This window comes from Culex pipiens, chromosome 3 (genome assembly GCF_016801865.2).
Source record: "Culex pipiens pallens isolate TS chromosome 3, TS_CPP_V2, whole genome shotgun sequence".
Lineage (NCBI taxonomy): Eukaryota > Metazoa > Arthropoda > Insecta > Diptera > Culicidae > Culex > Culex pipiens.
Genome location: NC_068939.1, coordinates 51,013,368 through 51,027,649, shown reverse-complemented (window position 1 = coordinate 51,027,649; position 14,282 = coordinate 51,013,368). Strand labels below are relative to the sequence as shown.

General features: G+C 33.8%; 1 protein-coding gene across 5 annotated transcripts in view; it reads right to left on the bottom strand.

The window, feature by feature from the left end:
* The window catches only part of LOC120418475 (diacylglycerol kinase 1), a 196,057-nt gene that overhangs the window by 179,243 nt on the left and 2,532 nt on the right, over positions 1–14,282 (bottom strand). For all 5 annotated transcript variants that reach the window (XM_039580909.2, XM_039580908.2, XM_039580912.2 and 2 more), the window contains exon 2: positions 1,631–2,803. The gene's annotated coding sequence lies outside the window, so the exon portion shown is untranslated. The remainder of the gene's footprint in view (positions 1–1,630; positions 2,804–14,282) is intronic.

The window sequence follows — 14,282 nt, the reverse complement described above, 5'->3', positions numbered from 1 at the left end:
ACTGTTGATTCATGTATTGGAAGATTTCCATGTATTTTGAATAGTTTAGTGTCAAAATGTCTTACGTCACCCATGGGCTGTAAATAGGGGGGGAAATGAGACAGTCCTGACTTCGGGGTATATTCTTAAATTTGGTCAAATCTAATGAATACCCTATGAAATTACGAAAAAATATTAGTGTTGGTATTGGTGTTGAATATTTCTTTTTACTCAGAAAACTTTTAAAATTATTGATTTCAATATTGGAAATTGGTCATACGAAAAAGTTTTTTTTTATTTATATTTATTCAGATTTTCTCTTCCATATACATTCATTCAGTTAAAATATTATTGAGTGTCCAATTGGCCAAAGAGCTGCGACGAGCTGAGAAACGAATCCACTGCCTAAAAGAACGGGAGTACGACGAGAGAGTACTTGCCGAAGCTCAAGCTCAAATTTTGAATAATTTTCACGATATAAATCGGAAAATTAAACCTTTTCAATTTCGCAATCAAACCTTTATGCCAAACACTGTCAAATGCTTTTTCTATGTCTAGAAGAGCAGCGCCAGTAGAATAGCCCTCAGATTTGTTGCTTCGAATCAAATTTGAAACTCTCAACAACTGATGAGTAGTTGAATGCCCAAGGCGAAATCCAAACTGCTCATCAGCGAAAATTGAATTTTCATTAATGTGCGTCATCATTCTATTAAGAATTATTCTTTCGAATAATTTACTAATAGATGAAAGCAAACTAATGGGCCGATAGCTTGAAGCTTCAGCAGGATTTTTATCCGGTTTCAAAATCGGAACTACTTTGGCATTTTTCCAACTACTGGGAAAGTATGCCAAATCAAAACATATGTTGCAAATTTTGACCAAGCTACTTAAAGTTGCTCATACGAAAAAGTTTAAATTTGGCTGTATCTAAGAAACGAAAATATAAATCTTTGATGTTTCTTAAACAAAAATATATTATTAGGTAAATGAATTGAACATTTCTCTTTAAAATGAAATTTGAGTTCAAGCTTAACATTTTAAATGGGCCAATGTGAATTTGTCAACAAAAAGTATATTATGCTCATTCTTAATGTAAACAGAGTCCATGACGTGAAAGAGATGCACTGTTTGTTGGGTTTATTTCGAAAAGCAGAGATTTATTTCAAAATTTAAAAAGGTACTTTTCGATTGTTTATGTCCCCCTTGTCCATGACCTTAGTCAGAGTCAGAGGGATATAAACTTCAAAAATATTTACAACGGCCTAATTTTGTTTTAAATGTTTTGGGAGGATTTTGGTTTAAAAAATGAGTATTTTGATATTATGAAAAATCTATTTGCAATTTATAATTCATGGTTTATAATGTTTAATATTACTATTATTTATTAGGTCAGGCCGTAATTGCTTACAAGGTTTTTGAAATTTACTCTTGCTTGCCATAAACACTCTGTTAATTCCAAGTTCACGAAAGCGCTCATTGTTTAACTTCTTTATTTCGCCGACGAAGCCGCCAGCACATTACCGTTTTTCAGAAAATTGTATTTTTTTTGCCGCCAAAATAAAAAAAAATAATATACCCAGAAACCTTTACTTGTTTTTCGCCTTGAAGCAACGCCGCCAAACAACAATATAAAATCCCGTTGCTCAATTACCTTTGCACTCCTTGTAGTTGCCGTCGACGTCGTCGCAGCTGCTGCTTTCAGCGATGTTTACAAACGCGTTTCTTCCTAAAGACGTTAAAACAGCTTCCAGGCCAAGCAGCCAGCCAAGCCGATTCGACTCATATTTCTGCGAACAAGGCCATTTCGCCGAGAGTTGTGTTGTGTGTTTGCCTTTGAATTGTTCTCTGAACTTTTCTTCTTGTACTTCTTCTTCTTCTTGTTGTTTTTCTTAGGGCTGTCAATACACGATTTCCACTTGAACACAATACTATCGAATTTTCACCTTTGATGTTTTTGCAGGGAGATTTCACGGTTCAGATGTTCCGTCACTCTCGGTATGACTAACGATTTCCCGCAATTTTTCCACGTTTTCCTTTTCGCCTCCCCCACGATTGACCCAAATTCCGTTAAATACAGGTTTCACACTTGGCTAACGGCACCACCCCCAAACAAATTGTGTCTTCCTCAAAATTTCCTCAAACTTCCCTCAGCTGTTGCACTCCTCTTCACCGGTGTGAATCTGCTTCAATTAGACAAGAATTTCGAGTGCAGCCATAAATTATACGTTTAACACCACACTTTGTCACGGGTAGCTGGCTTCTACAATCTTATAATTGATATCCAGCCGTTGTTGCAACATTACCAACACTACACCACTACCACTACCAACCAACACACTATCAAACCTCCAACTGCTGGTATGGGGCTAAGTGATCCACCGGCGACGGAGACCTTCCCCCGAAGAAGAAGCTGCTACTCTGCGATCACGGAAAGTACTGACGTCTGGATCAACTTCCATGCACTACTGGTGGTCCCACTTTGAACACCGCCATGCCGAAGCCGAACGACGATACCACCGTGAGTGACGCGCTTCCTCGTGAGAGTTGCGAGTTCTACTCTCACGATTCTCACTGCAACTGGCAACACTGTGCTCCCAGCCAAGCTCGTGATAGATTCCGCGCGTTTTAATCACGCACGTGGCGACCGCTACGCACGTGTACCACCACGCACGCACAATTTTCAAGGCAGACAAACACACACCTGAATCTCTTCTGCTCGGAAGAGACGAGATGAAAAAAGCGAACAAATCTGGCAACAATTGTGACGAGGCGCACAGTTTATGATGATTGGATTTGGAGCGAAAAACACGCTTCGTAAGGTTTCCTGCGAAAAAAAAAAGTAGAAATAGGAAAATATTACGGTTAATTTGGATGGTAGTTGCTGTGAGGCTTGATTTTTTTCCCCAAGAGAGGGAGGGATGGAAACCCAGCAAACGGAACACAGGAAAAGTTGATATCAGCAGGAAGCGTCGTAATCAGGATAAATCTCGAACTGCGTAATTGATGAGGTACTTTGGCTAGATTACTGGGAGGCGTATTCCGGAGGAAACTTTTGGCATCCGGGGATTTTATTGTTTGTCTTCTTTGCTTACTGAGAATAGACTATGGAATCACTTGAACAGAGAACTTTTCAATGCATCGTTTCATGAATTGGAAATAATATTTTAGATTTATTGTTAAATGTTGCCTTGATATCATATCAAAATGATATAAATTTGCATTTTACTTGTGTTATCATTAGGCCGATGCGAATACATATAATATAATAATTAAAATAACAAGCCAGAACAACTACATTTTGCTGAAAAACCCATCGGAAAATGCATTATGCACCCGTACAGTTAATTTGCAATCATTAGTTTTCAAAAATTGACGAAAAGCATACTTTTTGCGATTCTTTCCAACGGAAATTCAAAAACACAAAAAAAAACTTTAAGTAAAATGTGTACCAGCCTTATTTAACATCAAGCGACCAAATAACATAAATACGTCGAGTGCTGAAAAAACGCGTTTTGTTAGGAGTTCCATACAACATTGCCAAAAAAACAATTTTGAAAATATTTTTTTTTGTTTTCCCGCTTGGATTCAATCTAAAAGTGCTCCGATTAGGCTAAAATTTGGCATGAAAGTTCTTTGGCCAAAATAATTAGACTCGTTTTTTGTGATACTTAGCAAAATAGGTCCATAAATTGCATTTTTGAGGATTTTCGCAAGAACCACTTTAAATAAAACATTATTCCGCAATGGCTGAACAAAAGAAAGTGTATAAATTGAGTTATTGATAAACACTACTTAGACATTTTAAAAACATAGCTATGGGAAAATCACGTATGTTTGGCAGGTTATGCACTCGCTCCTAACTCCATCCAATTTGCTGATTTTCACTATTTATACCATTTAATTTGTAAAACTGTTGATAGAAACTTGCTTGCTCACTTCTTATTGAGATGTTTATCACTATCAGTTGAAAATGCTTTTTAAGAGCTGTAATTGAACGTCAAAGTGCACGATGGAGTTAGATACGAAACGAAGTTGACTTTATAGCTGTCGGCCATCATTGCTAGTACCAACCACTAGTGTCTTCCTTTTTATCTACAAGGACTTCGCCGCCCTGGGCTCCTAAGTGTATGAAAGTATGGCACGGAGCGACGGCGCCGAATACCCATATTTACACAAAGAATTTTAGAGCGCTCGCCGCGGGATTCGAACCGGCAACCTCTGGATTGTGAGTCCAGTGCGCGGTTCGATTGATCCACACGGGCGGGACAAGTTAGATACTGTTCCCATAAATAAACTTATTGATCAAATGAAAACTTTATTTACTGATTTGAAGGGTCTTGCAACCAAAGAGCTTACAGCTGAAAACATTTTATTTTTATTTTTTCAGGATGTTTTACGTAACATATCAAAAAATTATGAATTTCCCTCAACAGAATCCTGAGATATGATTATTTGATAAAAAAAATCCGATTTCTGTAAATATTTCGAATTATAAAGCATCATGCTTCTACATCGAAATGAGTTCCCAGCAGGGATGGAATAATCGCAACAAATCATTTTCGCTTGCGAACTTTCTTCACCCGCGTCACCCGAGCAGGGGTAAATAACACGGGAATACCAAATTTTGGTATTACTTGGGCAAACAACAGGGACCAAAATGTGCCCTTGGTTGCCCAGTAATAGATGGTAAAATACCATGAAATCATACCAAAATCATGTATGTGGAAGGGCACAACAATACCAAACCATGTTATTCCAAGGGTAAAATAATACCTCAAAATAAAACCATTTCAATACCAAGTTGAGGTCTTCTGGGTTTTTTGAACATTGCTTGAATATCAATACTTGGTATTGCCATGGTTTTATTTTTAGGTATTCCCGCGCCCTTGCCCAAGTAACATTTTTTTCCAGGAGTTCTACAAGAGCTCTTCAAGATAGCTGCAGCATAGCAGTTTGGACCACGGTAGGATAAAATTTTCTTCAAAACTTCTTCAGGAGTTTGGAAGAGTACTTGAAGAGAATTTTATCCTACCGCGGTCCAAACTGCTATGCTGTAGCTATCTTGAAGAGCTCTTGTAGAACTCCTGGGAAAAAATGTTACTTGGGTTGGAAAATCATATTTTGGTATTCCTGTGGTCTTCCACCTACATGATTTTGGTATGATTTCAATGTATTTTACCATCTATTACTGGGCAACCAAGAGCACATTTTGGTCGTTGGTATTTGCACAAGTCATACCAAAATTTGGTATTTTCATACCATTTTTAGTGCAGCAGTTGCAGTTAATGAAAAAACGGAAATGATCCATATGCAACAACCAAATCTACTCACCTGATGATTCCATGTTGTTCTTAGTGATATTCTTCACCACATCGAATGCATTTGTCATTGATGAACGGCCTGTGCTTGAAGTTCTTGAAGCTTCTGAAAAATAACAAGATTGAAAAATAAGTGTTATTAAAATGAAACTGGATTGAAATTCACCAAAATTCAATAATCTGTCGATTGACTCGTTTTTCAAAGTATTTGGTTATCCCGACTTAGAGAAATTTCAACGATTTAAAAAAAAATCTTAGTGGGTATCTCGAAAAAAAATTAAAATCAGCTTTAACATTTTTGGGTTTCAAGTCATTTTAGCGCAAAATTAATTATCTCGTCAAAATTTATAAAAAAAATGCCCATAGTTTCAGAGGAATTTGATAAAACACTTTAATACCAAAATAATACCAAAATGTGCCATCCTGACTTAGAAAATTTTCCACAATTTCAAGTCATTTCTTTAGGGGGTATATCAAAAATGTTTAAAATCAAGTTTGAAATTTCCGGTTTTCAATGAAAGCATTCGCTTTGAGACATCATTTTAGCGCAAAATTAATTATTTTGTCAAAATTGGTCAACATTTTCCCATAGTTTCAGAGGAATTTGATAAAATACTGTAATACCAAAAGAATACCAAAATGTGGTGTTCGACCATTGACAAATTCTGCAATTTTGCAATATCAAAACAATACCTTAAATTGGTATGATACCATATTTTGCTCTTGCATAATCCTTAAGACAAATTTTAAAGGGTCCAGGAATACCAAAATTTGGTATTGATACCAGAGAAAGGTATTATTACGCATTTCTCTTGTTATTTACCCATGCTCGGGCCATGTTGCCCATCTACAAAATGTGACAGGTCGTTTTTCGACGTGTGACGTTACACTTGCAAGTGTAGTTGTGAATAAGATGTTCCGCCGAATAATCAAGGTGATGATTTTTTAGATTCTTTTTACCGATCTTTCGTGCGCGAGAGAGTAAAGCCATGCTCCTTTCAGATTTTTTCTCTTGATGAACGTCCAAAGATTTTCTTTTGATGAGTATTATTCCATCGCTAGTTCCCAGTAAATTTTGATGGAGACGCATGGTGTTTTGAGTTCAATTATATCTCCGAATTCAGCTTTTTTTTGAGCTAAACAGGCTGACGACGGATTATTTAGACATCCTTGCAAATCACTAGAAAAAAGAATCGTCCCGAATGATTGAGTTATGACCGAGAACCAGCGAGTTGAATTTACGTTTCAACTGTTTGGGAATGTTATATAAAAACTCTGTGAAGAAATCAAATCAAATATCAAAATGATAGTAAATTTGGAAGGGCCCCCATATTCATCCATCACCCCGTGTAGCATAGACACAATGTTCCAGAAATAGAATCAGTGAATTATGCATTTAGAAAGCAAACATACATACTACTTCGTTTGCTATCTTGTGACACGTAAATATTTTTCAACAGATATTGCGTATCATTGCACACGGGAGCAAATCAATGTATTATTTTAGCATTTACAACAATTACACATCAATGTTAAAAATAAATTTTAATTGAATTCCTTCAATAAAGTTAATATTGATGATTTTTCGCGACATATAATTGTTATGCTATTGCATGAAAGACTTTTGAATATCCACGCTTCCAAACTATATTAAAATTGTTCATCCTCTTTTCAATCAAAATAATATTATCACTTAAGAAAAATAACACAAGTAAACAGTAATAGAAAATAAATTCCAAACAGCATGTGTGTTGTTTCGCTTTAATTTATAACTTTCTAATCAGATAAGCAAAACCATGTGACCCAGAAAACTAGTTTTTTTTTGCATAACAAATTTTCTAAAGTAGCTTCTCAAATCCCCAAACCCAAACTTTCTCTGCTAGAAGTAGAAGAATTCAATCGCCATAACGTCTCCAACCACACCCCCACCTTCTCCTTCTCGCTGCTGGTGCTTTATTGCAATCAAAATGTATGCAAATCGAATATTGAATTCTTTACTTTACTTTGCTTTCATTTTCCATCGCCGGTCGTCGTTCCACTTTGCCGAAGAGAGAGAGAGAGAGTGTGAGTCAAACCAAATAGACCAAATAGAACATGGGAAATGAGAGGAAATTTCACATGTGTCTCCGGGGAAAATCTTATGGGGAAAGCTAAAGGCAGCAAATCCCACCAGAGCCGGTTTGGATGCGCCGATGGATATCGATGTTTGTCGTTGTGTGTGTGTGGATGTGTGTTTTGATGAAGCATTTTCCGACCTCGTCGACTGTCTATAAGCCAGAACAGACACAAGTGAGTTTTTTTTCTAGACAAAATCATTGCTTGATTGTTTTTAACATTTATTTAAATCTGATTAGAGTGTATGAGTTTGGAGAATGTCTCCTTTCTTCTAAGATTAACTACAAATTTTAATGTCACAAGCAATTCAAATATTGCATAAATTTCTTTTCAACTGTTTAAATGGTAAATGGAAATGTTAAAATAGTAAAGATTGTATTTTTTTCGTTATTTCCAACTTTCCAGTCCCCGAAAAAAAGTGTTCACAAAGATATTTGTTAATTAGCATGTTTCGAAGCTAAGAAATGATTGTAAATGCAAAACAATAACTGCAAACTAAATATATGTGCCACACGTTTGAAAAAAAAACAACATACAATTCAACTAGATCTTAATCTAAATCTCAGCCTGTTTTAAATTTTGAAATACCTTCAACATCAAATTTTATTCGTTTTTGCCTTCCTCACCTCAATGAGGACAGGCTATAAAATCACTCGAAAAATGAACTTCTTTATTCGACCTCCTAGACCCACCTTCACGTATACCTATCGACTCAGAATCAAATTCGGAACAAATGTCTGTGCGTGTGTATGTCTGTAAGTCCGTGCACCGAAAAATATGCACGCGATTATCTCCGGACTGGCTGAACCAATTTGGACCGTTTTGGTCTCATTCGATCCGTCTTGGGGTCCCACAAGACCCTAGTTATTTTTATGAAGGTTAGAAAAGTACTACTAAAGTTATGCTAAAAAAACGATTTTAGCTAAACTTCGGAAGATTGTAAAAAGGGTGGTTTTTGTAAGAAAACCCGCCATGCTATAAATTGTTAGAAAGGTATTTGAAAGACTTTTCCAACGCGAGATCTGACAACCCCATCAAAAGTTATGAGCACTTAAGTGTTATTTATACACATTTTTGAGGCTGTGTAGTGTATTCACTTTATGAATGCGAGGAAGGCACCAACCACCTAAAGGTGGATTAAGTAACGTTTTTGAGAATAAGTTGAAAGTTAAGGAAACTTTTTTATGATTTTGAAATTGTTTAGGATCAAAAATATGTTTTGTTTTATTCAAAATTACTATTATTTTCAACATAGTTTAAATGCAAATTTACTCTTATTTTAAACCGTCCTATCGAAAATTTACAAAATATCTATCTAATTTTCTTGTATAAGTAAGAAAAAGAGCAACGAAAAATTAACTCAAATCCACAAACAATGTACTTTTTTTGTATGATAGAGAGCTTGAAATGAACTTTTTATTAAGATTTGCTTTTGAAGCTTTTTGAAACCTACTGAATAATCTAAAAAAATTGTAGTATTACTTTCCTGCATAAAAAGTACTTTTGAAATTTGATAGAAATTTTAAAAGTTTTCGAGATAAATGCAACTATAAAACCTAAAAAAAAAATTGAAAACAGTTCCCCATAAATCATATTTTTTTTTTAAATTCTGTAATCAAATTTTGCACCTTGTTTTTTTCAATATTTTTGTAAATTTCAGACTTTTTGGACAAAAATTGGTACCAAGTGCAAAAAAAAGCCTTTTTTAGTCCCCTAAAACCATTAAAAAATATGTTTTTTGGAATTAAACTTCAAGTGACAAAAAGTGAAATTAAAAAATTCGAGAGACTTGTTTTTGGTTAACTTTTACCTAAAAAGTCTGATATTTACAAAAATAATATCCGCCATTTTAAATTTTAAAAGCATTACACGAAGAACACTCAATACTTTTGAACAAATAAAAATCAATGCATAAAAATCACTTCCAAGAAAACAATGCATAAAAATCACTTCCATGTAACAAATATAAACGATGTTGAATTTCATCATAATAAAACTGAATTAGCTGTAAGTCCATAAACTTTTTCCGCACATCCTTTTAACGGAGGTTGCTTATATTACACAGAAAACATAGGAGGGTAGAATTACATCTGGGAATGGTGACAGATTTTGTTTAAAAAAATCGATACTACTTCTAATTCCATCGGACTAGTTTTTTAACAACTTTTTTAAAAAGTATTCCCCGTCATAAATTACAAATATCTTATACTATCGTCATTCCTCAACAAGTTTAAGTTTGAAACACTTTTAAGGGGTCCCGAACAGACGGTAATAACTAATTTCATGCCATTTCAATAACAAATACTGTTAAAATAACAAAAAGTGTTATGGAATATTCATGAAAAATCAATTTTTGCATAAGAGTTCAATAACAGTTTATGTTATCATAACAAAATTTGTTATCGGTCTGATATTGATTGGAAGCCGGAACAACTTGGGAATAACATTTTTTGTTAGGGGTCGTGCATAAACCACGTGGCCTCCTTAGGGGGGGGGGAGGGGGTCCGAAATCCGACCGAAAAAAACCATGAAAAGCCATGGGGGGGAGGGGGGGGGTCGACGGCTGACCACGTGGCCTTTCAAAAAAAAAAAATCTTTTCTAAAAAAAAACAAAAAAATACGCGCTTTGAATTTACTTATACAGCAATTCCCCACGAAAACAGCATGATTCGAAAAAAAAGTTCTCCGATCGGGCTCAAAATTTTTCTGGGGGATCCTTGGCCGAAATAATTAGACCTGTATTTTTTTGTTTGGCCATTAGGGTGACCTACGCCATGTTAGGGTGGTCCGAAAAATGGCAATTTTCGTCGATTTTAGCAAAAACCACTTTTTTAAAAAAATCATATCTCCGCGCCATTTCATCCTATTTTAGCTGTCCTAGACGCAAAAGAAAGGTGATTAGTTTGGCTATTTGGGAAAAATAGTAAGAAGTTTCGAAAATCTAGCTTAACATTTGAAAAGGTCATATGAAAACTTAAAATGCTGTTTTGAAGGTCTCGGGACCAAAGAGCCTATGTCTGAAAATATTTTTATCGGATTCCTCGGAAAATTTCACATAACATATCAAAAAATGGTGAAGTTATGTTTTCGATACTCTGAGATACGATTTTTTGAAAATAAAAACTGGGTTTTTCGACGCGCCACGCGCAAAAATTGGAAAATGACGAAAACGGGGAAAAATCGACTTTTTTTCACTAAAACTGCGATAACTTTAAAATTTCAGCGATGACCTATAGATGTTATGGTACCAAAAGTTGCGTCATTTAATTACGAAAATTTTAGTACCCTAACATGTATAGGTCATCGCTGAAATTTTAAAGTTATCGCAGTTTTAGTGAAAAATGTCGATTTTTTCCCGTTTTCGTCATTTTCCAATTTTTGCGCGTGGCGCGTCGAAAAACCCAGTTTTTATTTTCAAAAAATCGTATCTCAGAGTATCGAAAACATAACTTCACCATTTTTTGATATGTTATGTGAAATTTTCCGAGGAATCCGATAAAAATATTTTCAGACATAGGCTCTTTGGTCCCGAGACCTTCAAAACAGCATTTTAAGTTTTCATATGACCTTTTCAAATATTAAGCTAGATTTTCGAAACTTCTTACTATTTTTCCCAAATAGCCAAACTAATCACCTTTCTTTTGCGTCTAGGACAGCTAAAATCGGATGAATTGGCGCGGAGATATGATTTTTTGAAAAAAGTGGTTTTTGCGAAAATCGATGAAAATTGCCATTTTTCGGACCACCCTAACACGGCGTAGGTCACCCTAATGGCCAAACAAAAAAATACGGGTCTAATTATTTCGGCCAAGGATCCTCCAGAAAAATTTTGAGACCGATCGGAGAACTTTTTTTTCGAATCATGCTGTTTTCGTGGGGAATTGCTGTATATGCATACATTTTTTGTTACACTTCAAAACCATACAATTATTGTGTTTAAAATTATTACTTATATTTCAATGTCATAATATTTTCAAATTCAATATTGAATTATATATTTCGGCAGATTCATATCAATACTTTGAGCCTGTTATTGAATGTACTCTTTTTAATACTCATGTAACTATGTCTTACAAAAGTTTAAAAGCTGTTTAAAAATAAAGTGACAGTATCCAAATTTAATATACCCTAAAAAATGCGTACCAAAATGCAAACAAAATTTCATTTTGTTGTTGATGGTATTAAGTAGCTAAAAATGTGCTTTCAAATTTGCATTGAAAGTAGATGTAGTCTTCGATAGTTCTATTTTCGAACAACTTAAAAAATAAATATTGCTGACAATTTTATAAGATTTTCGTAACTAGGCAAAAAACTAAATATGTATTATAAATAAAGTGTCTAAAAACGATTCTCCGCAAATTTTTTTTTTCAAAATCATAGATCTTAGCTAATTACCGTAGCTGGTCCTATAAGTGATCAAAGAATCTTAATCGAAAGATTTCCTTTTGACACTTAAAACAAACTCAAGATATCTTGTATCTCCTCTCTCATGTAATATTTTTTTAAGTACAAAGAAACTAAAAACCCTAATTTCAGGATTATCGCGCAAATTTTCAGTTTCACTACCTCATTTGCAAGTGAAACGTCTAACATTAAAAAATAACCAGTAACGAAAAAACGAACGATACATGCTTTAAGATTCACTAAAAAATTTAATGAATATTTTGGTCTAAAAGGTATTCCTTATTTCATGGGTTACACAATTCGGATTGTTATATTACATAACATTTCATAAAATACACGTTTATTATCCATCGGCAAAGTTGCAGGTATTTTTTTCAGTTTTTTTTTTAATTTTAATAGGGACCATCTGTTGAGCCAAAGAGAAACATGGGCAAACATTTTAGTTTAAAAAAAAACGAGCTTCAAGCAAACATTGTTTTTGTTTCTTAATTAATTTAAAGATTAAAAAAATAGGGGTCAAAGGTCCCCTTTCCTGAAAATATTAGTTTTTCTTTAAGCTGAGAAAATATAGTATACCCTCAACTTCATATTTCAGATAAAACCACTTAAATATATAGACACATTAAAATAATTTAAGTTTTGAAGAGTCACTTAATTTTTAAATGCCGATATCAATTTGTGAAATAAATTTCAATACAATGCCGTTAAAGATCAACATAAATAAAACTCCTTAAAAAATATGGAACGGTATTTTCAACTCGCTGGTTCTCGGGCATAACTCAACCAACCGGGATAATTTGTTTGAGAGAATTATAAGGACGTCTAGATGATCCTTAAACTTTGCAGAACTCGATTTGATCAAATCTGTAATTTATGCGATCATAAACGTCGTTCCAACTTTTGTTTGCTCTAGTCAAAAAAATCGCCCGAAAATCCGCGGAGAAAAGCCCGAAAACCTGCCAGTTGAAGTTACCGTTCCAACGTTTTAGGGAGGCTTTGGCATCCGTGTATATTGGACATGCGTTGGGCGTCCCAGTGTTAATAATTTCAAAGATATTGAAAAGATGTAAAAAATTTACTTATATTTAATATTTTTTTGTATTTATTTTGAGGTAATATCTCAGCAACCAAAAGTTGGATCAAAAATCTTAAATCGTAGATAATTGCCTATTTAAACAATTGAAAAAATTGTAAAATCAATTCCAAATTTGAACTCAATCTTTTTTTAAATTTATCAAAAAACGTAGTCGATAGCAAAATCAATTTAAAGTAAGAGAAAGACTTAAACAATTTGGATGTCCATGACTAAAAGAATGATTTTTAGCGCGTTGTCTACAACTTTGCCAAAGACACGAAATCGATTTTTTCGATTATTTTCACATAACTTTTGTTTGTACACCCGAGCAATTCTATACAAAATCGGTCTTTATTCTTAAATTTGAGTTTTTGATTCTTTTAATCCGTCTGAAACTTTTTTGGTGCCCAAGCCATTTTGCATCATTAGTTTGTCCATATAGTTTTCCATACAAATTTGGCAGCAATGAAAATTAAAAAATCTGTATCTTTTGAAGAAATTTTTGGTCGATTTGGTGTCTTCGGCAAAGTTGTAGGTATGGATAAGGACTACACTGAAAAAAAAAAGATAAATTGTAATTTATTTTGCTGATTTTTAATTTCACTTTTTGTCACTAAAACATGATTTGCAAAAAAACACTATTTTTATTTTTTTTATTTTGACAGCTTTTCAGAAATTTCCAGAACGGGCAAAAAATCTTTTTTTGAGTTATGAATTTTTGAATCAATACTGATTAAAAAAAATCGAAATATTGACCGCAACCTAATTTCAATTTAATTTTTTGATGTAAAATCGAATTTGCAATCTAAAAGTACATTAGTGAAATTTTCATAAAGTGCACTGTTATCAAGTTATAGCTATTTTTAGGTAACTTTAAAAAAAATAGTTGCAGCTATTAATTAAAAAAAAATAGTGCCCATGTTTGCCCAATTTTGAAAAAATATTTTTGAAATGCTTAGAAAATTCTTTGTTGCTTTGTTGCTGAGATATTGCCATGCAAAGATTTTAAAACAGAAAAATGGATGTTTACTACCCAAACAACTCATAATTTTCTTATGTCGTCATCTCAGCAACTAATGGTGCGATTTTCAATGTTTATAAATAAAACTTTTGTGAAATTTACGGATCTTTTCGAAATCAATATTTTCAAAAAAAAATTATGTTTGTCCCTGTCTCTGATTCTTGTATGGAGAAAAAAATTACACAGCTCGACTTTTTTGGACACACTGAATCATTGGAATCAATCATTCTTAATTGAAAAGAAAAGTTGCTTTAGTTTGGATTTTTATGATTGTTTGGAATAAAATAAATATAAACTAGAAGCTTTCATAACTAGATTTTTTCCTTAAAATAAAATGAATTTTTTTTTCCTGAAACAAAACTTTTTTTTT